The sequence below is a fragment of the Somniosus microcephalus genome, chromosome 7 (genome assembly GCF_052327205.1).
Source record: "Somniosus microcephalus isolate GS21.2 chromosome 7, FLI_Smic_1.0, whole genome shotgun sequence".
Lineage (NCBI taxonomy): Eukaryota > Metazoa > Chordata > Chondrichthyes > Squaliformes > Somniosidae > Somniosus > Somniosus microcephalus.
The window spans coordinates 250,917,702-250,945,098 of record NC_140993.1 but is presented as its reverse complement, the minus strand read 5'-3'; positions in this window follow the sequence as shown (position 1 = coordinate 250,945,098).

Below are 27,397 nucleotides of genomic sequence, written 5' to 3'. Positions count from 1 at the left end.
AACAAATGCTACATACCACCATCTGAACCATAATCTTCACACACTGCCCCAAGAACCGCACCCCCAGCACTCACCCACTAACAATCTCTACCTACCAACACTCACACCCACATCTCAGACCTTGCACACAATGACAGCTATTCAACTATGGCAGGCACAAGGGTCATTCGTTATTAGAATTCATGTGATATGTGTGATATGTTTATAGATAAATTTATTAATGGTCTTTGGAATATTTTGTGGTCTCTCTCATTCCACCTTAGTGCCCAGGAGGACGCTGTGATACACCATGAGACAGGGATGGTATGATGGGGATGTGGTGAACTACGGGGGTCTGGGGTTTCATTCATGTGAATCAGAATCTGATGAGCCAGTCACGGACAGCCTGTCCAGAAGGCCGATTGTCTTGCTGCCTCCTCCCTCCCTCCTGTTCCTCCTCCTCTTCATCCTCTTCCTTCTCATCCTCTTCCTTCTCATCCTCCTCCTCATCCTCCTCTGCCTTGTCCTCCTCCTGAGGTGGTCCTGCAATCCCTGCTGGCAAGGGCTGCACCCTCATGATGGCCAAGTTGTTGAGCATGCAGCAGACTACCACGAAATGGGACACCCGCTCTGGTGAGTACTGGAAGGCTCCTCCCGAGTGGTCAAGGCAGCGGAACCATTGCTTCAATAAGCCAATGGTCTGCTCGATGATGCTCCTGGTGGCAGCATGGATCTCATTATATGAGTGCTGGGCACGAGTGTTGGGGTTGCAGAGGGGAGTCATGAGCCAGGTGGAGAGCAGATAGCCCTTGTCTCCGAGCAGCCACCCTCGAGCTTGATGTGGTGGCTGGAAGAGTGCTGCCACAGGATGAAAGCATCGTGGCTGCTGCCAGGATAGCAGGCACTCACATTGAGGATTCGCTGTCTGTGGTCGCACACCAACTGCCCATTAAGTGAGTGGTAGCCTTTGCAGTTACGGAAGATCTCAGGATTGTTATGCGGTGCCTGCAAAGCCACGTGGGTGCAGTCAATGGCGCCCTGCACCATGGGGAAGCCCGCTATCCTAGCAAAGCCACATGTGCACTCATCCTGCTTCTCTCTGGTGATCGGGAAGCCAATGTAGTCCCTTCTCCTGCTATAGAGAGCCTCTGTGACCTCCCAGATGCAGCGATGGACGGCGAACTGTGAGATGTTAGCTATGTCTCCTGTTGCAGACTGGAAGGATCCGCTGGCGAAGAAATTGAGGGCGACGGTGACCTTGACTGCCACTGGGAGAGCTGTGGTCGCCCTGGTCTGAGGCTGCAAGTCTGGTTGCAGGAGGTGGCAGAGTTCTGTGACCACCTCCTTGGTGAGGCAGAGCCTTCTAATACACTGCTCCTCACTTAATTGAAGGTAGGAGAAGTCCTCTCAGAATACCCTCGGAGGGTAAGGCCTCCTGGTGAGAGCCCTAATGGCCCTCCTCCTCCCTCTGCACACATGTTCCAGTCTTTCTCGCTGCCTACGCTCCCTCCACCGTAGATCCTGGAGGGCGAGGTGGCATGCCAGTACGGCCCCATTAATGTTACCAAGTGTAGCAGTTTGAATCTTTGAAGAATAAATGTCGCTACTTTTTAGTTGCCAGAAGACTAACAAAAAACGTCCCTGGAGCCATCTTCCTGGTGCTGCACACCAGCTCTCCCTGTCAGTGTTTACAGCAGGTGGTGAGGTAAGTGGCAAGAATCAATTTTGCAAATCGGGCGGCCAGTGAGCATTCCACACTCACTGACGTCACAATCTACCTGGCATTGACGTTCCTGGCGATACCTCTGACCGGCGGCACTACGGGGGGGGCTGGATTTGGCTTGCCCTGGTGATACGGGTCTAGCGCCCCATTAATGCCATCTACTGGCACTAATGAGGGCCGCTAAGGGGAAGAATGTTTCCCCCTAGAAGTTATAGGCAGTTAGAACAGTGTGAGGCAAGAGGGAAGTCTGGAGTCGGGTGGGGTTAGAGGAGGGTAAGAGGATGAGTTAGGAATGTAGAGCAGGGTTAAGCGGTGGGGCTGGGGGTGATCCTGAAGTGGCACCCATAGAAAAAAATTAAAATCATCGGCTACATACATTTTATTTATTTTAATTTAATTTTATATATATATATTTGCTTTACATTTTTAATGATCAGAATTAGCTGGGGGAGGGGTCACCACACCAGGAGTTGGGGCTAGTGGGACAGCAGGGTGGGATGTGGTATATTGGGATGCGGAGGTGGCCATATTGGGAGCAGGGGTCATGATCATGGCGGAAGCAAGGAACAGGTTTGGGGGGATGGAGAAGAAGAGAGAAGAGGGCAGGTGGCAATTCAGAGCCAGGGACACAGCCGTGAGGGAACAGCTACATGGGTGGAAGTTAAGATTAGAAACAAAATATTTTAAATTTCAAAGCTGAAAGTTACATTTAAAATAACGTACCTGTGAGAAAAGTATTAGCGTTTTCAGTCTTACAGCCTGACAGCCTGGATATCTCTCCCTTTAACCTGCAAGCTTTCACTCATGGAGTACGTTTCTCCCAGGTTACCAGCAGCGGCGCCCGGGAGTTCAATCGATCGGCAATTCCGGGAGACTCCCGGACAATCCGGGAGGGTTGGCAACCCTAAACTTCAATACACAGTACCATGGATATTTGAGTTTGTACGTTCATCCCCCTGATTCCACACAATGCCCTTCCAATCCCAGCTATAACACTGGATGTGCTGACAATAGAATCATTATGAGCCTCCCCCTCCCTCGGGAATGGACAAAGTATTTCCAGGTCAAAATCCTGGAGCTCCCTCCCTAACAGCACTGAGGGAGTACCTTCACCTCACGGACTACAGCAGTTCAAGAAGGCGGCTCACCAGCACCTTCTCAAGGGCAATTAGGGGTGGGCAATAAATGCTGGCCTTGCCAGTGACGCCTACATCCAGTGAATGAGAAAAACACACATAGAGATGCAGGTTGAACTGTGAACTTAGCAACGGCTTGCAAAATGGAGCTTGATGCAAGGAGGACTGAATGGAACATTAAAACACGTTTAAAAACACATAAAAACAGAGCCAGGGAAGTGCACTGTTCTTAACTATTTCATGTGGGTAACATTAATTGAACAAACAAATATTTGAAAATTCAATTCATTATTTTTATTAATGTGCAGCATTAACAAGCGATTCAGCAAAAAGCGATGGAAAGTTCTGTTCAATCGATTCAGGAGGAGGATTTTTGATGCAGGAATCAATTAATCTCCCCTCCTCTGCTGAAGGCACTGACTCCTGCAGGAGCGCAGGCCCATGCTCACCAGTAACTAGAGTGGCCCACCCTCCAGGATTGTCCTGGAGTCTCCAGGAATTGAAGATTGAGCTCCTGGACACTGCTGCGGGCAACTAAGTGTCACAAAACATATTTGAAAGTTCTCTATCTGAATGCACGTAGCATTCGTAACAAAATAGACGAGTTAATGGCACAAATAACTACATATGGGTATGATCTTGTGGCCATTACAGAAACATGGCTGCAGGGTGACAATGCCTAGGAATTAAACATACCAGGTTATTTAACGATCAGGAAGGACAGGCAGGAAGGAAGGGGAGGTGGGGTGGCTATGTTAATAAAGGAAGGAATCACTGTAATACTGTAATACAGAGAAATGATATTGGGTCAAAAGATCAGGATAATGAAACAGTTTGGGTGGAGGTAAGGAATAATAAGGGGAAAAAAACACTAGTGGGCGTAGTCTATAGGCCTCCGAACAGTTGCAACTCTGTTGGACGGAGTATCAATCAGGAAATAGTTGAGGCTTGTAATAAGAGAACATCTATAATTATGAGGGATTTTAACTATCATATTAATTGGACAAATCAAATTGGGCAGGGCTACCTTGAGGATGAGTTCATTGAGTGTATTAGGGATGGGTTTCTTGAGCAGTATGTAACTGAACCGACCAGGGGGCAAGCAACCTTAGATCTGGTCCTGTGTAACGAGACAGGATTAATTAAAAATGTCCTAGTAAAGGATCCCCTTGGAATGAGTGACCATAACATGGTTGAATTCCATATTCAATTAGAGGGTGAGAAGGTTGGATCTCAAACAAGCGTGCTAAGCTTGAATAAAGGAGACTACGAAGGTATGAGAGCGGAATTGAGTAGAGTGGATTGGGAAAATAGATTAAAGGGTAAGACGATACATGATCAGTGGTGTACATTTAAGGAGTTATTTTACAACTTCCAAAAAATATATATTCCACTGAGAAGAAAAGGGTGTAAAAGAAAAGACAGCCATCCGTGGCTAAGTAAAGAAATTAAGGATAGTATTCGACTAAAAACAAGGGCATATAAGGTAGCCAAATCTAGTGGGAGGATAGAGGATTGGGAAAACTTTAAAAGACAGCAAAAAATAACAAAAAGATTGATTAAGAAAGGGAAGATAGATTATGAAAGTAAATTAGCAAAAAATATAAAAACAGATAGTAAGAGTTTTTATACTTATATAAAAAGAAAAAGGGTGGCTAAAGTAAATGTTGGTCCCTTAGAGGATGAGACCGGGAAATTAATGGTGGGAAATATGGAGATGGCAAAAACACTGAATGAATATTTTATATCAGTCTTTACAGTAGAGGACACTAAGAATATCCCAACACTGGACAAACAGGGGGCTAAAGGGGGGGAGGAGCTAAACACGATCAAAATCACTAAGGAAGTGGCACTCGGTAAAATAATGGGACTCAAGGCAGATAAATCACCTGGACCTGATGGCTTACATCCTAGGGTCTTGAGGGAAGTGGCGGTAGGGATTGTGGATGCATTGGTAATAATTTTCCAAAACTCCCTGGACTCAGCAAAGGTCCCGGCAGACTGGAAAACTGCTAATGTAACACCCTTATTTAAAAAGGGCAGTAGACAGAAGGCTGGAAACTATAGACCGGTTAGCCTAACATCTGTGGTAGGTAAAATTTTGGAGTCCATTATTAAGGAGACAGTAACAGGACATTTGGATAATCATAATTTAATAGGACAAAGTCAGCATGGTTTTATGAAGGGGAAGTCATGTTTGACAAATTTGCTGGAGTTCTTTGAGGAAGTAACATATAGGGTGGATAAAGGGGAACCAGTGGACGTAGTGTATTTAGACTTCCAAAAGGCATTTGACAAGGTGCCACACAAAAGATTATTGCTTAAGATAAAAAATCACGGGATTGGGGGTAATATTCTGGCATGGATAGAGGATTGGCTATCTAACAGAAGGCAGAGAGTTGAGATAAATGGTTCATTCTCAGACTGGCAATCAGTAACTAGTGGTGTTCCGCAGGGGTCAGTGCTGGGTCCCCAACTCTTTACAATCTATATTAACGATTTGGAGGAGGGGACCGAGTGTAACATATCAAAGTTTGCAGATGATACTAAGATGGGAGGGAAAGTAGTGAGTGAGGAGGACATAAAAAACCTGCAAGGGGACATAGACAGGCTAAATAAGTGGGCAGAGATTTGGCAGATGGAATACAATACTGGAAAGTGTGAGGTTATGCACTTTGGCAGGAAAAATCGTAGAGCAAGTTATTATCTTAATGGCAAGAAACTGGAAAGTACTGAAGTACAAAGGGATCTGGGGGTCCTGCTGCACGAAACTGAAAAGGTTAGTATGCAGGTGCAGCAAGTGATTAAGAAGGCCAATGGAATGTTGGCTTTCATTGCTAGGGGGATAGAATATAAAAATAGGGAGGTATTGCTTCAGTTGTACAAGGTATTGGTGAGACCGCACCTGGAATACTGCATACAGTTTTGGTGTCCATACTTAAGAAAAGACATACTTGCTCTCGAGTCAGTACAAAGAAGGTTCACTCGGTTAATCCCGGGGATGAGGGGATGGACATATGAGGAGAGGTTGAGTAGATTGGGACTCTACTCATTGGAGTTCAGAAGAATGAGAGGCGATCTTATTGAAACATATAAGATTGTGAAGGGGTTGGATCGGGTGGATGCGGGGAGGATGTTCCCGATGATGGGTGAAACTAGAACTAGGGGGCATAGCCTTAGAATAAGGGGCTGCTCTTTCAAAACTGAGATGAGGAGGAACTACTTCACTCAGAGGGTGGTAGGTCCATGGAATATGCTGCCCCAAAAAGCTGTAGAAGCTACATCATTACATAAATTTAAAACAGAAATAGACAGTTTCCCAGAAGTAAAGGAAATTAAGGGTTACGGGGAGCGGGCAGGAATTTGGACATGAATCTAGGTTCGGATCGGACATGGCCCTGTGGGTAGCGGAGCGGGCCCAGGGGCCGTGTAGCCTGATCCTACTCCTATTTTGTGTGTCTAATTCTGTTAGATTCAGGAGATGGTTCTGTGATAGTAGATTGGCGGTTAGGATCAGATCAGCCATGATCTTATTGAATGGCGGAGCAGGCTCGAGGGGCCGATTGGCCTACTCCTGCTCCTATTTCTTATGTTCTTATGTACGAGAAAAATCATTGGGGCATCAAACCAAATTGTGTAGATTTTTTTTTCCATTTTTTTTTTGTTTATTACTTGTAAAAATATTGAAGATGGGAAAAAATGTCTGTTTAACAGACAGTCGGGAAACATCCAATCAGGTAATGAAGAGTCTGTTTGCTGTCGAAATGGCGAGGAACGGTTGCTCTACGAGGATGGACATGTCGGGCAACCAATGGCAGGAGCGTGGGGTGCGGGGCTGTTGGAGGCAGGAGATCGTTTGGTGAAACCTCCCAAGGAATGCATCCAACCAGAGTTGGTAGCCCTATTCGTAACCCTGCAGTATGCTGCTCAGCCGGCCATTCTCCATGTGTGAGACCAAATAGTGATCATTGACGGGCCTTTCGACTTTCAGAGGTAGCACAACAAAGCCTGATTCTGTCCTTACCGCACATCAATGCAGACATACTTTGCAGCAGAGGTCATTGGGTGACTGATATTTTTCTGTCTCTGATCTGTGGGACCTTAAGCCTATTACAGCACCTCTTTTGTCACTCCAGCTTGGATCAGCTGATCAAGCACCGACCTCTGATTGAACCTGAGACCTGCCTGGTCTTTCTGGCTCTATTGTGGCAATGGGTGCATTTATCCACTGAGCCATCGAGCTGTGACTTAGTTACTTAATGGTCGTGAGGCCTTTTTCATACAGGAAACTTTCTTTTATCTGGCACGTACAGAACCGACGTGGTGCCGGTTCATCAAAAATTCCGGATAACCGAACGTTATAGTAAAAGATACGGAGCTGAGAGCTCCGTATAAAGCAACAAACACTGTTGCTTAGCAACAGCTTCAGAACAATGGGCACAAGTTGCAAGCGTCTCTGTAGCTTAGCAACAGCTGCAGCCACACCCTTGCACAGCAACACATGGAGTAAAAAAAGTAATAAAAGTTACCTGAACCTACTCCTGAATTTTGCCGGTTAACCGAGATTTCCGGTTATTTAGGTGACGGTAAATCGAAAGTTTCCTGTATGTAGAATACACTGTCTACTCACTTTGTAACATCGCCCATCTCTGCCCCTGCCCCAGCTCATCTGCTGCTGAAATTCTCATCCATGCTTTTGTTACTTCTGAACTCAACTATTCCAACACTCTCTTGGTCAGCCTCCCACCTTGCGCCCTCCATAAACTTGAGCTCATCCAAAACTCTGCTGCCCATATCCTAACTCGCCCCAAGTCCCGTCCACCCATCACCCCTGTGCTCGCTGACCTACATTGGCTCCCGGTCCGGCAATGCCTCGATTTAAAAATTCTCATCCTTGTTTTCAAATCCCTCTGTGGCCTCACCCCTCCCTACCTCTGTAATCTCCTCCAGCCCTACAACCCTCCGAAATATCTGCGCTCCTCCAATTCTGGCCTCTTGCACATCCCTGATTTTCATTTCTCCTCCATTGGCGGCAGTGCCTTCAACTGCCTAAGTCTTAAGCTCTGGAATTCTCTCCCTAAACCTTTCCATCGCTCTAGCTCTCTCTCATCCTTTAAGATGCTCCTTAAAACCTATCTCTTCGACCAAGCTGTTGGTCATCTGTCCTAATATCACCCTTATGTGGCTCGGTGTCAAATTATGTTTCATAACGCTCATGTGAAGCGTCTTGGGATGTTTTACTAGGTTAAAGGCGCTGTATAAATGCAAGTTGTTGTTGTTATGCCACATGCGAAGATCTCATCTAAGTATAATGTTGTTCATATTTCATCATGAAAATTGCACAAGACAGTGTGAGAAAAATCCCTTTCAGGGTGACATCATTGGTAATGCATTTCAGAGGCACGCTACTCTCTGGGAAAAGAAAAACCGCCTAACATCCAATCTATTCCTACTTTTGCCTAGATTAATTGCCTGTCCCCTACAATGTTCCCCGTAAGCTGCGCTTTGTTCTGCGCAGCCTGTTTCTTTTAATGCGCGGTCCCTTTAAATTTCCACACATGCCCAGTATTTACAATGTAAAAGCCGGTGAGCGGCCTGCCCGGGACCGTTCCGATTACTGCGCGGCCACGTGCGCGCACACCTTAGTGGAAACATTGGTCCCCTGGTCCTTCCCAATCTGTCAAACCGAAATCATCTGTCAATAGGCATGCAATCCAACCCTTTCATTATTTTGTATACTTGTATCAGGTCAGCTCTACGGCTACGCTGCCCTAAAGTAAATAGGCCCAGTTCTTTAAGCCAATCTGAGTAACTAAGTTTCTTTAAGCTAGGAATCATTCTCGTAGCTCTCCTCTGAACCTTTTCCAAGGCCACTATATCATCCGCCATATGAGGAGACCAAAACTGGGCACAGTAACTCCAGATGCGGTCTAACCAATGGCCTATATAATGAGAGAATGGTGTCCTTTGATTTGTACTGAATGGTTCTATTAATACAACCCAATACCCTGTTTGCTTTGGCTACGGCTTCCCTGCATTAGTCGTGAACCTTGAGTGATCTGCACACGATAACACCTAGATCCTTTTCTCTCTCAACTGCTTTCAGTATCGGTCTCTGTAACTGGTAAGTGTATTCTGTGCTGGTCCTACCCACGTGCGTGACAAAGCATTTATCTAGTTAAATGCCATTTGCTACTGTTTGGCCCATTCCCCTACTGCATCCAAAAATCTTTTTGCAGAAGATTGTTCTCTTCTACTGTCTCAACCCTTCCAAAGATTTTGGTATCATCTGCAACTTTACTAATCATACCCCCAAAACCACTATCCAGGTCATTAGTAAAAATCAGCGAGCAGTAGTGGGCTTAACACCAATCCCTGGGGGACATCACTAGTAACCTGCCTCCACAACCATTGACTGCAACATTTTGGCTGCGGGATTGGAGCCAATTCCTAATCCAGCATATCAAATTGCCACTGATATCATAAGATTCTATCTTGTGAAGTAACCAAGTGTGAGGTACCTTATCACAGGCTTTCTGGTAATCCAGGTAGACAATGTCAACCGGATTGCCCCCATTCACTACCCTAGTAACTTCTTCAAAAAAACTCAAATTTGTAAAGCGCGACCTTCCCATCCGGAAGCCAAGTTGAGCATCTCTCATGGCCCCATCTCTCTCCCAGTGATCATAAAGGGCATCTCCTAAGATCCCTTCAAGCATCCTCCCACTGACGGATGTCTGGTTGATGGGCCTGTAGGTCGCTGGCTCTGATTTGTCCCCTTTTCATGTATCCTCCTTCATCTAGAAATTACTGTTTGCAGTATGATCACTTAACAAGTACGTGTGACCTTCCTTTGTGCCCTATTTTAATGGGGAGGGTTGTCACTGTGATGAAATATGTCATTCATCAGACTCTGTAGTTAACTACATATATTGTATTGCCTGCTCCGGTGCTTTACCTTGTATTGTGTATAGTGCACCGCCTCCTTTGTGTGTCGGCTCCGCCCATACCTGGCCCTACTTAAGACAAGCCCAGGCTTGTCTTGCAGCAGAACAGCAGCATGCTAGGTGAAGCCACAGGCATCTTTTCTTTGCTAATAAAAGCCTTGTTTTATTCAGTTAACTTTGAGTCTTGAAGTCATTGAGGCGCATCAATTTTATTAGCAAACTTTTAACGATGGATCAACTTTTGAAACCGGAACGCTTGGATTTGGACCCGCATGCTTCGGATGCATTGGCACGGTTTGGACACTGGTTCCAGTGCTTGGAATTCTTTATGGCCAACTCCGAAGCCGTCACAGCCTCTAAAGCCACCGGAGATGTGAAACTCGGGATCCTGCAGAATTGGGTAAGCCACCGGGTTTTTCCACTCATCCAAGACGCCGCCACCTACCTGGATGCCTGCAACATTCTAAAGGCCCACTATCAGCGGCCTACCAACGAGGTGTACGCCAGGCACCTGCTTGCTACCTGCACACAGCGACCCGGAGAGTCGCTAGAGGACTTTCTAGTCACCCTAAAAGTGCTTGGCAAAGACTGCAAATGCAAAGATGTGAAAGCCACGGTATACACAGACGAGCTTATTCGGGATGCCTTTATCACAGGCCTTAGCTCTAATTACATCCGGCAGAGACTGCTAGAGAAAACGGGCCTAGATCTGACATAGGCTGTGGACACAGCGCGATCGCTGGATGTGGCTCAGAAGAACTCTGACTCCTACTCGTCAGGCCGCGCGGCCCACGCCGCCTCTGCTTCCCCGCCCGGTAGCCCAACACCGTCGGGGCCCTGCTCTCCCCCTAGAAGCCCTATGACCGCCGCGACGCATCGGGGCCCCAAATGCTACTTCTGCGGGCAGCCGAAGCACACCAGGAACCTGTGCCCGGCGAAAGGCACCACCTGCTGTAAGTGCGGTAAGAAGGGGCACTTTGGGAAGGTGTGCAGAGGGAACCCCGCAGGCAAAACCGCCACCGCCGCGTGCGCGCCGTGGGAGCGGCCATCTTGGACGCCATCTTGTCCGACCTCGTGGGGTCCGCCATCTCGCGAGCAGACATCGTGGACGCCATCTTACCCGGCCTCATGTGCCCCACCATCTTGTCCCGATAAGGGCCCTACAGTGGCGTCGATCACAGTGGACCAGTCCAGACCGCACCCACTATCCAAATCGATGGTGGACATCGAGGTAAACGGGTGCAAGGTTAAATGTTTAATTGACAGCGGGAGCACGGAGAGCTTCATTCACCCTGATCTGGTACAACGACTCTCTCTAACTATAGTCCCTACTCAGGGCAGGATCTCTATGGCCGACAAAACCCAGATATCGACTATTGCGGGTTACTGCGCGGTACGATTGTCCGTTAAAGGCACTGTATATAATAATTTTAAACTGTTAATTATGAAGGATTTATGTGTGAGCGTGATCTTGGGCCTGGATTTTCAGTGCCACCACCAAAGCATCACGCTCAATTTCGGTGGGACCCAGCCGCCCCTCACAGTGTGCGGTCTGGCTACCCTGAAGGTAAAGCCGCCTTCGCTATTCGCGAACCTTACCCCTAACTGCCGGCCAATAGCGACCAAAAGCAGGCGGTACAGCTGGGAGGACAGGCAGTTTATCGCGACCGAGGTAGACAGGCTCCTGAGGGAGCGCATTATTGAACGCAGCAACAGCCCGTGGCGCGCCCAAGTGGTGGTGGTGAGGGGTAGCGAGAAGAAGCGGATGGTGATTGACTATAGTCAAACAGTCAACATCTATACCCAACTAGACGCCTACCCGCTACCCCGCATATCCGAGATGGTGAACCAAATCACCCAATACCGGGTGTTCTCCACCATCGACCTCAAGTCAGCGTATCACCAGCTCCCTATCAGACCAGAGGACCGCCCGTACACCGCCTTCGAGGCAAACGGACGCCTCTACCAGTTCCTCAGAGTCCCCTTTGGGGTGACGAATGGGGCCTCGGTCTTTCAGAGGGAGATGGACCGCATGGTCGATGACCACCACTTGCAGGCAACCTTCCCCTATCTCGACAACGTCACCATCTGCGGCCACAACCAACAGGACCACGACTCAAACCTCGCGAGGTTTCTGAAAACCGCACAAAAACTCAACCTCACTTACAACGAGGACAAGTGCGTTTTCAACACCACGCGCCTCTGCATACTAGGCAGCATGGTGGAGAATGGGGAAATCGGACCAGACCCCGACCAATTGCGCCCCCTACGGGAGCTGCCCCTGCCCAACACTCCCAAAGCCCTGAAAAGGTGCCTGGGGTTATTCTCGTATTATGCCCAATGGGTCCCTAACTACTCCGATAAAGCCCGCCCCCTCTTGAAAGCATCCTCTTTCCCGCTCTCTGCTGAGGCCCATGCTGCCTTCAAAAGCATTAAGCAGGATATTGAGCGGGCCACGCTACAGGCAGTGGACGAGAACACTCCCTTTCAAGTGGAAAGTGATGCGTCTGACTTTGCCTTGGCGGCCACCCTCAACCAGGCGGGGCGGCCCGTAGCTTTCTTCTCGAGGACCCTTCAGGGGCCCGAGATCAGACTCTCCTCCGTGGAAAAGGAGGCCCAAGCCATCGTGGAGGCACTGCACCACTGGCGGCACTACCTAGCCGGCAAACGCTTCACCCTAGGTAGCGTTTATGTTTAATAATAAACAGAGGGGGAAGATTAAAAATGATAAGATTCTTAGGTGGCGGATCGAGCTCTCCACCTTCGAGTACGACATCATATACCGGCCGGGGGCCCTTAACGAATCCCCCGACGCCCTCTCACGAGGGATGTGTGCCAGCGCCACCGGGCATCGGCTACAGACCCTCCACAACGACCTCTGCCACCCAGGGGTCACACGGCTGTTCCACTTCATAAAGTCCCGCAACTTACCCTACTCGATTGAGGAAGTTCGGTCCCTGACCAGGAACTGCCGCACTTGCGCTGAGTGCAAGCCTCGGTCCTACCGCCCTGATAGAGCCCACCTAATCAAAGCTACACGGCCCTTTGAGCGGCTTAGCTTAGATTTCAAGGGCCCCCTCCCGTCCGTCGACCGCAATGTTTACTTCCTGAACATTGTGGACGAATACTCCCGTTTCCCATTCGCCTTCCCCTGCCCAGACATGACCAGCGCCACAGTCATTAAATGCCTCAACAGCCTGTTCTGCCTGTTCGGTATGCCAAGCTATATCCACACGGATAGGGGGGCGTCCTTCATGAGTGAAGAGCTACGCCAGTACATGCTGTCCAAGGGGATTGCCACGAGCCGTACCACCAGCTACAACCCCCGGGGTAATGGTCAGGTGGAGCGAGAGAACGGGACAGTATGGAGGGCAGTCACCCTAACTCTAAGGACCAAGGGCCTCCCTATCTCCCGCTGGCAGGAAGTCCTCCCAGATGTGCTCCACTCAATACGGTCACTATTGTGTACCGCCACTAATGCCACGCCTCATGAGCTAATGTTTGTGTTTCCCCGGAAATCCACCTCAGGCGTATCCATACTGTCATGGCTCTCCACCCCAGGTCCGGTACTTTTGCAGAAGCATGTGAGGGGCCACAAGACGGACCCTCTCGTGGAGCCAGTGCACCTGCTCCACGCCAACCCACAATATGCGTATGTCCGGCACGCCGACGGACGGGAGGACACTGTGTCCATAAAAGACCTCACCCCAGCCGGTAACAACAACAACGACTACAACAACAACAACAACCACAACAACTATTACCCACCCACTCCACTCACTATTCTTTCATCACCCCCGGAAGAACACCAGCCAATGGTACCCCCACCGCCTACTCCTTCAACAACCCCGGTGGCGTCCCCGGCAGAGACCCAGGAGACCACCCGGGACACCCAGCCGGCACCTGCGGCACCGCAACCGTTACGTCGGTCACAGAGGACTATCACACCCCCGGACAGACTAAACCTGTAGAAGGGGTGATTGTGATGAAATATGTCATTCATCAGACTCTGTAGTTAACTACATATATTGTATTGCCTGCTCCGGTGCTTTACCTTGTATTGTGTATAGTGCACCGCCCCCTTTGTGTGTCGGCTCCGCCCATACCTGGCCCTACTTAAGACAAGCCCAGGCTTGTCTTGCAGCAGAACAGCAGCATGCTAGGTGAAGCCACAGGCATCTTTTCTTTGCTAATAAAAGCCTTGTTTTATTCAGTTAACTTTGAGTCTTGAAGTCATTGAGGCGCATCAGTCACATGAACACACTAAATGTTTGTACTGTAATATTGTAGCCACTTTTAGGTATATGTATTACCTCAGCGGTTGTTGTATTAGATGCTTATGGCTTTATCTGAATATTTTCTGAATGTCTCCTTTTAATCCAATTAGACCACATTGAATAAGTTGTTTATTTTCCTTGTTGTTTAAAAGCTACAGGTTTAAATGCCGAATAGTTTAATAGATTAGATTTTACTTGCTGACAGTACAAGTGCTGCAAATGGAACGGTTTTTTGCAGCCTTCAGCCATTTAATCGCCAAATAATCATATTGAGTTTCATCTAATGCACATTTTGATCTCTGTATTTATACTGTAAATGAACATGAGAGCTGATTCGTGTTGCTACAGAGCATAGAAACCAATTACCCCAAACCATGTTTTCATTTTTAAAGTAATTTTTGGTAGAATTGATTTTCTGAAAACGCCATAGATACTGTTCAACATACCTGTAATTGAAAAGACAAGCGAGAATTAAAACATTGTGTGCACTACAAAACGTCTCGCCACTGTTGTCCTTACACATCAAACACTTCCATGCAAAAACACATTTAGATTTTTAATCATTTGGTCAGTGGCACAAACGCAAGACAATCGATCTGTTCATTTTAATTACAATGTGAAAAGAAGAGGAACAAAGACTAAGGGGGAAAAGTTCGGTTGGTTAGCGCCTCCCGTTAGCGCCTCCCGGGGGCGTTAACGGGGAACTAGGAACTTAGCGACTGAGTGCGGCGATTTTAGCGCCGCTCACGAAATTGACCAGTCGTTTTTTGGCGGGGCTAAACACTACCGCCACGATCGCCTGCGCCCGTAGATCATGACGTCAGTCGAGCGTGCAACGCCCCGGTAACGCCCCGGACTGGATATTGAATCACGCCCCCTGCCTTAGCGCCTGCCACTAGGAATGTCAAATAGAGGGGAACATTTTCAAGTCGGGAATTGGCTGGGGGAGCGCTATTTAAAGGCGGGCGCTTCCTGCCTTTTCTTGTCGGCAAAATTTTTGGTTTTAACGCTGTCCTAAGGAGTTTGGGCCCTCAGCACCACTTTTGAGGTTCCTAAGCGCCGCGCTCTTTCCCTGGGCCTATCCATTAGTATTTCCAACACAATTGCTTTAGAGGTCGCTCCAGGCCGAGATTCAAGGCTGCAATGAGCAGGGTGTGGCTGGCCAGCAAGATGGCCCCGCCCCTTTAAGAACTGGACAGCGCCAGTCTGTCTGGCTTCCAAGGTAACTGGCATCGCCTGAGCCTCGGTAGCGCTCTGAGGTAGTGCCTCGCTCCCTGACGTTTGCGCCTTAAGAGAGGTGTGTAGCGCCTGATTTAGTGCTCAAATCACCTCTGGGGGGCGATAGAGGCGAATTTTGCAGTCGGAGACGATAATTAGCGCCGGACGCTAAACTTTGCGCCCGGCCGATATTAGCGCCCCAAAATGGGCGATACCGAATTTTCCCCCCTAACCTTTTCTGTCCTAATAGTACCACTGCGAATTATGATTGTAAAGCTAGATTTTCTTTAAGATTATGCCAATTAAAATAAAATCTCTGTTAAGATCAATGTTTTAAATGCTATGATTTAAAGACTCTTGGTAAAGAAACATGGGGGAAAAATTCGGTATCGACCATTTTGGGGCGCTTACATCGCCTGGGTGCTACCTTTAGCGTCCGGTGTTAATTAGCGCTGGCGAACGCAAAATTGAGTTTTAGTGCCCAAAGAGGGAAGTGGAGCGCTAAATCAAGCACTACACACTTCTCTTAGGGCGCCAACGTCGCAGAGCGGGGCGCTACCTTCAGAGCGCTACTCAAGTTCCGGCGCTGTCAATTAGAGAATCCTCAGACAGACTGGCGCCTTCCAGTTCTTAAAGGGGAGGTTCAATCATGCTGCACAGCCTCACCCTTGCTGCTTGTGAACTGGGCCTGCAAGGAGCTGCAAGCCTTCAGTCAAGCAACTGATGGCTGTTCAGAGGCCCAGAGATAGAGCTCGCCGGTTCAGCGACCATGCCTTGGAGCCTCTGGTTGCGGCCGTGGAACACCGACGGGCAGTGCTCTTCTTAAGGCTAAAGGGATCAAGGGATATGGGGAGAAAGCAGGGACAGGGTACTGAATTTGGATGATCAGCCATGATCTCATTAAATGGCGGAGCAGGCTCGAGGGGCCGAATGGCCTACTCCTGCTCCTATCTTCTATGTTTCCCAGACACAGGCAGGAGGCCATTGCCACAGGCCTTTAGGAAGATGTGGAGGGAGGTCGCCCAGCACATGTCGGCCAGAAGTGTGCTCCCCAGAACTCTCACCCAGTGCCGGAAGAAATTCAACGGCCTCACTCGGGTGGTCAGGGTGAGTGCATGCTTCAAAAACCTCTACATGCCACCATCTCAACCTCACTCTGTGCACACACTGTATAAACTGCCACATCCCCAACACTCACCCACCAACTATGCCCACCTACTAAAAGTGACATGCACATCTCACACCTTGCATACATTAACAGCCATTCAACTATGGTAGGCACATCTGCCAAACACACAACTGCACACTCACTCACACACTTTCCTTTTTCTTGCAGGCCAAGCTTGCTCACAACAGGAGGGAGCAGGTACGAACGGGAGGAGGTGAGGTGGACCTGCCCCCTTACAGACCTGGAGGAGCGAGTGGGCCGCATCATTGCCGCCCAGGTCGTGGGTGCTGTGGCCGTCGGAGACGTCGACCCCCTTGGGGACAACAGCGGTATGTTCATCAGCTCTCCCTCTTCTCCCACACCACTTCCCCCTCAATCCACAAGCCTTTCTCACTTTCCATCTACGTATACTGTCTCCATTCCTTGCTCCCTTCCTGCCCCCCTCCTCTGACCTTAACCCCACTTTTGTGCCTTTATGCTTTCAGATAATCAGCCACCACATGACCAGCCTGTCCCTCAGCCTCCCAGTGGCAGCGACGCGGGAGAGGAGGAGGAAGAACAAGCCAGAGCCTCACTGCCTGTGTCTCCCGAAGGTGCTAGGTCTGATAATGGGGCGACGCGGTGGCTGGAGGGGAGTCTAGTACATGGGTCTGGTGTGGGTGGAGCTCCGGGACCCAGCGGGCTGCAGCAATGCCACGGGGAAAGGTAAGCTCGGGGGCCATCTCCCCGGAGGGTGAGTTCGAAAGTGAGTTCTGCTGCACAGGACTCAGATGAGGACCTCAATGTGGAGGCGATGACCAGACGGGCGATGGGCATGCACACCGAGCTCATGGGTGCAATGGCAAGGGTGCCCGAGAGCACGGATGCATTGCCTAGGAGCTTGGAGGAGTCCGCCTCCAGCATTGCACTCAGCTCTGCTCACACCATTGAGCTCATCCTTGGCAGTTTGCAAAGGATGGTCGACTCATAGAGAGACCGTGGGGACCGAGACCTCATGCCGTCTGTCATGGGTGAGGTGGCAGCAGCTATTGCAGCACAGGCAGAAGCAACACAACGGCTTAGTGCTGTAATCGAGTCATTGGTTGGTGCCATCCAGTCTCAGACTGCTCTCATGCAGTCTCCGATTGATACCACGCAAGCGCTGACTGCTGCCATCCTTGCTGGGTCGCCCACTGTCCACCGGGGATCTCATGGTGCCACAGCAGGCCAGCAACCTGTGCTGGAGCAGATTGCTCCGGATGCTGAGGTTCTGCCTCGGAGGAGTGGCAGTGTGTCGGTCGAGCAGGAAGGTGCTGTCCTCTCTCAGGATGACAGCATTCCTGCTCCCACCACTGCCATTCCGCCATTGTACTTGTCGCAGCCTGTAACTCAACCATCCCAGACTGCTACCGCCCAAGCTGAGTTGGTGCAGTCTGCAGCCGGGTCTTCCAGGCCCAGGGCTGGTCGAGGGCATCCTGCAAGGCCACCTGCAGTCTCTGGCTCCCAGACTCAGCAGCCTTCCACCAGCCTTGCTGCAACCACTGGGGCCACATTACGGAGGAGCAGTAGGGTTGGGAGGGGGGAACTCCAAAGGGGAGGGAAATCAGTGAAGAAGGGGGAGTAAAGAATACTTTATTAGTAAATGGGGGTAGTGTGTGTTAATAAATTGATGGGTTTGTAAAAATATTGTTGTGCTTCTTTATGAATAGTTGTGATTCATAAGAGTTGTGTTCGATAATAAATTGTTAAATTGACGTTGCACATTTTGTGATGTTTCTCATTTGACCTTTGCCTGGTGATAGGGGCTGTGAGCTGGATGTAATGACGTGGTTGTGCTGCACAAACGCCATGTGATATATCATTTATTGGAAGCGCTGTCTAATGAGGTGCTCACGAACAGCCCTTGCAGAAGCAAGATTGAGTGGCTCCCTCCTCCGTTGCTGCTGCTCCTCCTCCTCTTCATCCTCCTCCTCTGCCTCCTCCTCCTCCTCTCCCTCTTCCTCCTCCTGAGGTGGACCTGCAATCTCTGGTGGCAATGGCTTCAGAATGGCCAGGTTGTGCAACATGATGAAAAGGGAGACTCGATCAGGGGAGTACTGCAGGGCTCCTCCAGAGCGGCCAAGGCAGCGGAACCGCTGCTTTAGCACCCTGATAGTGTGTTCGATCAGGTTCCTGGTGGCGGTATGGCTGTCTTGTATGTGTGCTGAGCAGGAATGTTGGGGTTGCGGAGGGGTGTCATCAGCCAGGTGGCGAGTGGATCACCCTTGTCTCCGAGCAGCCAGCCATGAGCTTCATGTGGTGGGTGGAACAGTGCTGGGACACCGGTCTGTCGCAGGATGAATGCATCGTGGCTGCTGTCAGGCGAGGATGCGCTGTCTGTGGTCGCACACCAACTGCACGTTCAGAGAGTGGTAGCCCATGCGGTTACGGAACACCTCTGCATTGTGATGAGGTGCCTGCAATGCCAAGTGGGTGCAGTCAATGGTGCCCTGAACCATGGGGAAGCCCGCTATCCTTGCAAAGCCACATGAGTGTTCGTCCTGCTTCTCTCTGGTCATGGGGAATGAGATGTACTCCCTTCTCCTTCTGTAGAGAGCGTCTGTTACCTCCCAGATGCAGCAATGGACGGCGAACTGTGAAATCTTTGCAATATCCCCTGTTGAAGCCTGGAAGGAGCTGCTGGTGTAGAAATTGAGAGCAACTGTGACCTTAACTGCCAGTGAGAGAGACGTCCTGGTCCTGAACAGAGGCTGGAGCTCTGGCTGCAAGAGATGGAAAAGTTCCGTGACCACCTCCTTGCTGAAGCGGAGCCTTCTGAGGCACTGCTCCTCTGAGAGAAGAATGTAGGAGAAGTGTTCCTGGAATACCCTGGGAGGGTAAGGCCTCCTGTTGAGAGCCCTGCTGGCCCTCCTCCCTCTGGCCACATTTTGCAATCTTTCTCTCTGCCTCCGCTGCCTCTGACGGTGACGCTGGAGGGCGAGGTCCAGTGCCAGTACAGCCCCCATTAAATGATGGAAATGTTGCACTATCAAATGTAACCCAAATGAAAGTGATAAATTTTTCTCAGCCAGAATACTCCTTCAAGTTGAAAACAGCCAAATGGGTCAAAACACCTGTCTGCTTATGTCAAACTGACAAGGCAGCATTGTTTGCCGACAAAAAAAACCCGGAAGTTGACCCCTTTATATAGCGCTCCTCCAGTGCTCATCCGACGGTAAACTGCCTCCCTGTACCTGTTGTGCTAATGGCAGGCGCTCAGGCAGGGGGCGAGAGTGAATTTCTGAGCTGGGGTGCTGCGCACCCGGATGACATCATGATCTCTGGACGCAGGAGAGCATGGCACTAGTGGTTACCGCCACCGCAAAACCTCCAGCTCAATCTCGCGGGCGTTGGTACTAGCGCCGCGCCTGGTCGCAAAGGTGGTAGCGCCCATTGGCGCCCCCCACAGGCACTAATGGGAGGCGCAAAGGCACCCAATTTCTCCCCCCATGTTTCATCTTAGGTATAATAGAGCTGATCTTGTCAAGGCTCCATTGTGACTTTGTCCTGTTAAGCCTTTCCTCAGTGTTTGAGGTTATCACATTTATTCTATGTATTCATCTAAATTGTCACCTAAGCCTAATTGTTATAAAGGGACACTAACAACAACTTGTATTTATATTTGACAATTCGGAAGGATAGACAGAAAGGAAAGGGAGGTGGGGTGGCTTTGTTGGTAAAGGATGTGATCAGTGCAGTGGTGAGAAGTGATATTAGCTCAGAAGATCAAGATGTAGAATCGGTTTGGGTGGAGATAAAATATAATAAAGGGAAAAATTCTCTGGTGGGTGTAGTCTACAGGCCCCCGAACAGTAGCAATACTGTTGGACAGAGTATAAACCAACAAATAATGGAGGCCTGTAAAAAAGGTACAGTAATAATCATGGGTGATTTTAATCTCCATATTAATTGGACAAATCAAATTGGCCATGGTAACCTTGAGGAGGAGTTCATAGAGTGCATCCGGGATGGTTTCCTAGAACAGTATGTAATGGAACCAACCAGGGAGCAGGCTATCTTGGATCTGGTACTGTGTAATGAGACAGAATTAATAAATGATCTCATAGTAAAGGATTCTCTAGGAAAGAGTGATCATAGCATGGTTGAATTTCAAATTCAGTTGGAGGGTGAGAAAGTTATATCTCAAACCAGTGTCCTGATCTTAAACAAAGGCAATTACAATGGCATGAGGGCAGAACTGGCTAAAGTGGACTGGAAAAATAAATTAAAGGGTAAGACAGTTGAAATGCAGTGGCGGACATTTAAGGAGACATTTCATAACTCTCAACAAAAATATATTCCAGTGAGAAAGAAAGATTTTAAGAGAAAGGAGCACCATTCGTGGCTAACTAAGGAAGTAAAGGATGGTATCAAATTGGAAAATGAAGGCATACAATGTTGCCAAGATTGGTGGGAGACCAGAGGATTGGGAAATTTTTAAAAACCAGCAAAGGATGACTAAAAAAAAATAAAGAGAGAGAAGGTGAATTATGAGAGTTGTAACCGGTTTTTGCAGTGACCAATTTCCTATGGCCCCTGCCGCAATCGCCAATTATTGTAAGTGGTTTTGCCCCGCCCGTAGCGAGCATGCAAACCCCCTTACTACAAGTTCTGGACGATAGGGATTACTGAGGACAGATTTGAACACGGACAGCATTTTCGGGCTCACCCGTACAGTGTTTATTAAGGTTGGCAAAAACCACTCCACTCGCCTACAGTACGAGCAGTGTGAACACAACAGTACAGTTTTAAACAGTACAACCCTGACTTGTCCAACAAGCCCCTGCCGTGCTGACTTACCATGGCCTAAAAACACCCTCCCGTGAACTAAACTATCACAGGACCCTTCCAACGCTAAACCCCCTCTGGTTTGGTAGGAACATACAGGCACCCCCTCACACAGCTAAGTGATCTTGTGGGTGTGTAGGCTTGGCAATGCTCACCTAGATTGCCCTTTAGATCTTGCTTGCAGCTTCGTCCCGTACATCTTGGCTACCTGGTTCCGTACCGCCCTTGCGGCATGCGAGTCCCAGCCTTAGTCGAAGTCTATCTCGGTTGGAAGAGCAAGGCTCTGCTCCTCTTGACGTTCCATTGTGTGAAGGGCAGGAGAGAGCGAGAGCTATCCAAACTGCTCTTTAATATACCCCTCCAATACACAGGCCGCTGTCTGTGGTTTTAATGGACACATGGCCTATGGGGATGGTTTTCAAGCTTCCTTCCAGGTTTGAATGGTTTTTGATCTCATTTCGATCTTCCAGCCGATTAACTTAAGGAGTTCATCTTGACCAGAACAATGAGTCATCAGCCTTGTTAATCAAGACTTGGGAGTGGGCCCCTCGGGCCATTGTTCCCAAGGACAGTTTGTTTCCATACGAATGCGTCCTCTCCAGCTTGAGTGGTTTTTCACTACTTCCCCCCCAAGCAGCCTGTCCAGTTTTTAAATAAGGGTTCATAATCTAAAAATCCATGGAGTCTGCACTGACTGCTACAGAGTAAACTGGCAAGAAACATTAAAACAGATAGTAAGAGTGTAGCTAAAGTAAATGTTGGTCCCTTAGAGGATGAGACTGGGGAATTAATAACGGGGAAATGGCAGAGATCCTGAACAAATATTTTGTATCTGTCTTCACGGTAGAAGACATTAATAACATCCCAATAATGAATAATCAAGGGGCCACAGGGAGGGGGTAACTAAAGATCACTATCACTAAGGAAATAGCACTTGGTAAAATAATGGGACTAAAAGATGACAAGTCCCCTGGACCAGATGGCCTGCATCCTCAGGTCTTAAAAGAAGTGGCTGCAGAGATAGTGGATGCATTGGTTGCAATATACCAAAATTCCCTGGACTCTGGAGAGGTCCCAGCGGATTGGAAAACCGCAAATGTAACACCCCTATTTAAGAAAGGAGGGAGACAGAAAGCAGGAAACTATAGACCAGTTAGCCTAACATCTGTCATTGGAAAATGCTGGAGTCCTTCATTAAGGAAGCAGTAGCAGGGCATTTGGAAAATCATAATGCAGACAGGCAGAATCAGCTTGGTTTTATGAAAGGGAAATCATGTTTAACAAATTTGCTGGAGTTCTTTGAGGACGTAACGAGCAGGGTGGACAAAGGTAAACCAGTGGATGTGGTGTATTTGGATTTCCAGAAGGCATTCGATAAGGTGCCACATAAAAGGTTACTGCATAAGATAAGAGCTCACAGAATTGGGGGTAATATATTAGCATGGATAGGAAATTGGCTAACTAACAGAAAGCAGAGAGTCGCGATAAATGGGTCATTTTCCAGTTGGCAAACGGTAACTGGTGGGGTGCCACAGGGATCGGTGCTGGGGCCTCAACTATTTACAATCTACATTAATGTAATGTAGCCAAGTTTGCGGATGATACAAAGATGGGTGGGAAAGCAAGTTGTGCAGAGGACTCATAGAACCTGCAAAGGGATATAGACAGGCTAAGTGAGTGGGCAAACATTTGGCAGATGGAGTATAATGTGGGAAAGTGCGAGGTTATACACTTTTGCAGGAAAAATAAAAAAGCAAATTATTATTTAAATGGAGAGAGATTACAAAATGCTACAGTTCAGAGGGACCTAGGGGTCCTAGTGCATGAAACACAAAAAATTAGCATGCAGGTACAGCAAGTAATCAAAAAGACAAATGGAATGTTGGCCTTTATTTCAAAGGGGTTGCAGTATAAAAGCAGGGAAGTCCTGCTACAACTGTACAGGGTAATGGTGAGGCCACACCTTGAGTACTGCATACAGTTTTGGTCTCCTTAATTAAGGAAGGATATACTTGCGTTGGAGGCAGTTCAGAAACGGTTCACTAGGCTAATTCCAGAGATGAGGGGGTTGACTTATGAGGAAAGGTTGAGCAGGCTGGGCCTATACTCATTGGAATTTAGAAGAATGAGAGGTGATCTTATTGAAACATATAAGATACTGAAGGGCTCGACAAGGTAGATGCAGAGATTATGCTTCCCCTCGTGGGGAAATCTAGAATGCGGGGGCAGAGTTTTAGAATAAAGGGTCACCCTTTTAGAACTGAGATGAAGAGGAATTTCTTCTCTCAGAGGGTCATAAATCTGTGGAATTCTCTGCCCCAGAGAGCTGTGGAGGCTGGGTCATTGAATACATTTAAGATGGAAATAGACAGATTTTTGCAAGGTAAGGGAGTGAAGGGTTATGCGGAGCAGGCGGGGAAGTGGCTTTGAGCCCAAGATCAGCCATGATCTTATTGAATGGCGGAGCAGGCTCAAGGGGCCAAGTGGCCTACTCCTGCTCCTATTTCTTATGTTGTTATGTAGCGCTTTTAATGTAGTAAAATATCCCAGGGTGCTTCACAGGAGCAATTATCAAACAAAATTTGAGCTCAAGTTTACAGAGGGTGCAAGGTGAGAGAGCAGCCAGGAGAGCACTGGAATAGTGGGATCTGGAGATAACAATGGCATGGATGAGGGATTCAGCAGCGGATGAGCTGAGGCGGGGCAGAGACGGGCAGTGTTACAGAGGTGGAAGTAGGCGGTCTTGATGATGGAGAGAACATGGGTTCGGGAACTGAGCTCAGGGTCAAATAGGATGCCAAAGTTGCAAACAGTCTGGTTCAGCCTCAGACATTGGCCAGGGAGAGGAATGAAGTCAGTGGCAAGGGAACAGAGTTCGTGGCGGGGACCGAAGACAATGACTTTGGTCTTCCCAATATTTAATTGGAGGAAATTTCTGCTCATCCAGTACTGGATGTCGGTCAAGCAGTGTGACAAATCAGAGACAGTGGAGGGGTCGAGAGAAGTGATGGTGAGGTAGAGCTGGATGTCATCAGCGTACATGTGGAACCTGACGTGTGTTTTCAGATGATGTTGCCGAGGGGCAGCATGTAAATGAGTAATGATACCCTTACTGTTCTTTCAGCTGCCTCTTATTCCCATGGTTAATGCATTAAAACTACAGTCTAGGGAGCTCTCCCAGGGTTTGATGAGCACTGTAACAGCGTCATTCATTCTTACTAGAGTCAATTCTTCATGGGACCCACAGAAACCGGCAAAGCACTTGCACAGTGAGCATATTAATAGCCACTTTCCAGCAGGATAGATGTTATTGAGTTATTTCATTATTGAGTCATAGTTAGCTCCAGGTCCTTTATGGGCCTAACACCAGGAGTTCGCCAAAGGGAAAACTGCATAAAAATGAAAGTGTTATGGTGACTTAAGGCTGAGTGGCTGCAAAGGGCGAGAGGGAAAAGTTAAAAGTAACTTTTAAAAGACTATAAATGTTTCCTGTATATGTTTCAGCCTTTGCAAAGATTGCTTAGGGTGCAAAAGGAGTCAGGCAAAAACCCAAAGGCTGGTAAAATAAATGTGGATGCTGGGAAGTGGAGTCTGTGGGTAGGTGATGGCACCCAAACTCCCTCCTCCCGCCTCTAGAAGGAGATGCTGCTGCACAAGGTGAGGACAGGGAGGATTGCAGGACATCCAGGGCATCCTGCCCAAATGACATCAATGCAGTATGCTTGGCAGGAGATGGTGGCAAAGGAGTTGAGGGAGGTGGTGAACTTGACTGTCACTGGCAGTGCTGTTCTTATGGTGCAGGTTGACAGGAAGTGTCCTTGCAGCAAACAGTACAGATCTGCAATTACCGAAAATGAAAAGAAAGACTTGCATTTATATAGCGTCTCACACGTCCCAAAGCGTTTTACAGCCAATGAAGTACTTTTGAAGTGTAGTCATTGTCGTAATGTAGGGAAACGCGGCAGCCAATTTGCGCACAGCAAGGTCCCACAAACAGTAATGTGATAATGACCAGATCATCTGTTCTTTGATGTTGGCTGAGGGATTAATATTGGCCAGGACTCACCTGCTCTTCTTCAAATAGTGCCATGGGATCATTTACATCCACCTGAGAGGGCAATATTGGTTTAATATCGCATCCGAAAGGCGACACCTCCGGCAGTGCAGCATTCCCTCAATATTGCACTGGAGTGTCAGTCTAGATTTTGTGCTCAGGTCTCAGGAGTCGGACTTGAACCCACAACCTTTTGAGTCGAGGGTGTCAGCTGTGGCTCAGTAGGCGAGAGTGTTACCTACTGAGCCTTGGCTGACACCCCAAATAGCATACTGGGCTGTGGAGCCCGTTCCTCATGGTCATTGCCAAGTACGTGCGCCAAGCCTGCAAATATGCTGGCTAGCGGCAGGTATAGACAGTCCAGAACTCCCTGGCACGCCTCCTTTCACCTTGCATCTCTTCAAGCAGGAAATACTGCGATTGGAGCATTTAAAAAAAAAATAATTCAGTAAAAAAATAATTCACAAAAAAAATGCAAAATAATTTTCATTAAAATGCCAACAAAAATTAATAACAGTGCTAAAATGTACTACAAAACAGAAACAGACAATAAAGCTTTGGATCCTCGTGAATCCTCATGGTCCATTTCAAATGGGCAAAGCGAGTCCTACCCCGACCTAAGCAGATGGAAAATCTCGGTTGGCTTTGTTTCAAAACAAGTTAATATTAAAATGAAGTTGTGGTTTGTTTTCACCAAGGCCAGTCTGAAATATCTGCTGTAAAACTGCGCTCTGCAAGAAAGTGGTGCAGATCCGGTTACATAGCAGGTTTTCCACCCCGCCTGTTCTACACAGGTGCTGCTGGATTTAAGACCAGAGCATCTACCCTACTAAGCTATATGGGCCAGAAGGCCTCAGCTATGATAGGTTAACTGATCTACACCGAAGGAATAATTAGCATGCTATAATTGGCCTCAGCACCGCTGGGATCAGGAGTGAAAGAAGCATCCAGGGTACCCATTACTGATTGCTATCGAGAGACTGTTGCGGAAAAGTGTGTGTGTGGGTGGTGTGTCTGGACAGAGACAGACCCTACTGTGATGCTCTCCATGATTGAGTTATCGTGCTGACAATCCTGTGTGGAAAATGGCTACTTCAGTGAGGTACCACAGGGCCGTCACTGCCCACGGAAGCAAGAGGAGGAGAGAACATTGATAAAAAAACAAAACACGCTACTGGTCATAGGCTGTCTGATTGCAAGCAGTTTGAGCAGAATTCCCACTCCACAATAACAACAACTTGCATTTATATAGCGCCATTAGCATAGTAAAACGTCCCAAGGTGCTTCACAGGAGCAATTATCAGACAAAATATGACACCGAGACACATAAAAAGATATTAGGACAGGTGACCAAAAGCTCGGTCAAAGAGGTAGGTGTAATGATCAGTAACATGTCATTCTAGAATGGTACACTAGGTGGAGCTGTATGTTGCTGTATGTTTAAGAGTGGACTACCCACGATGCACTAGGCTACCCACAAGGCAGTAGTCAAGATGGATGCTGTAGAAGTCCACATGGCGTGAATAAATGACTAAGCACAAGCTAGCTGTTCATAATGAAAATGACTAGTTATTAATGAACATAACATGGTACCAGGATTGGTAAAATCTGCTGAATATTGTGAAATGCAACATGGAGAATTTGAAGCCACCGGAGGGTTTGAAACTCACGGGGAATGTCGACTGCAATTGGCGGACTTTCAAACAACAATTCGAACTCTACATTGCTGCCATCGGGTTCGGTACAATGCCAGATGCAAGGAAACTAGCGTTGCTGCCCACGGTTGCAGGTTGCAGAGGTATTTACACCATTTGTTTTTGATCACAAGCAGGACAGGGAAAAATTGGACGATGTGCTAAAGAAATTTGATACACATTGTTCTCCCAAAAAGAACGAAACCTATGAGAGGTACATGTTCCGTTCACGGACACAGCAGCAAAATGAGACTTTTGATAGCTTTGTGACCAATCTAAAACTGAAAGCACAGACATGTAATTTCTCTGATCTGAAATTATCCATGATTCGTGACCAGATTGTGTTTGGTATTCATGATAAAAAGGTTAGGGAACGTCTGTTGAGAGAAGCCGAA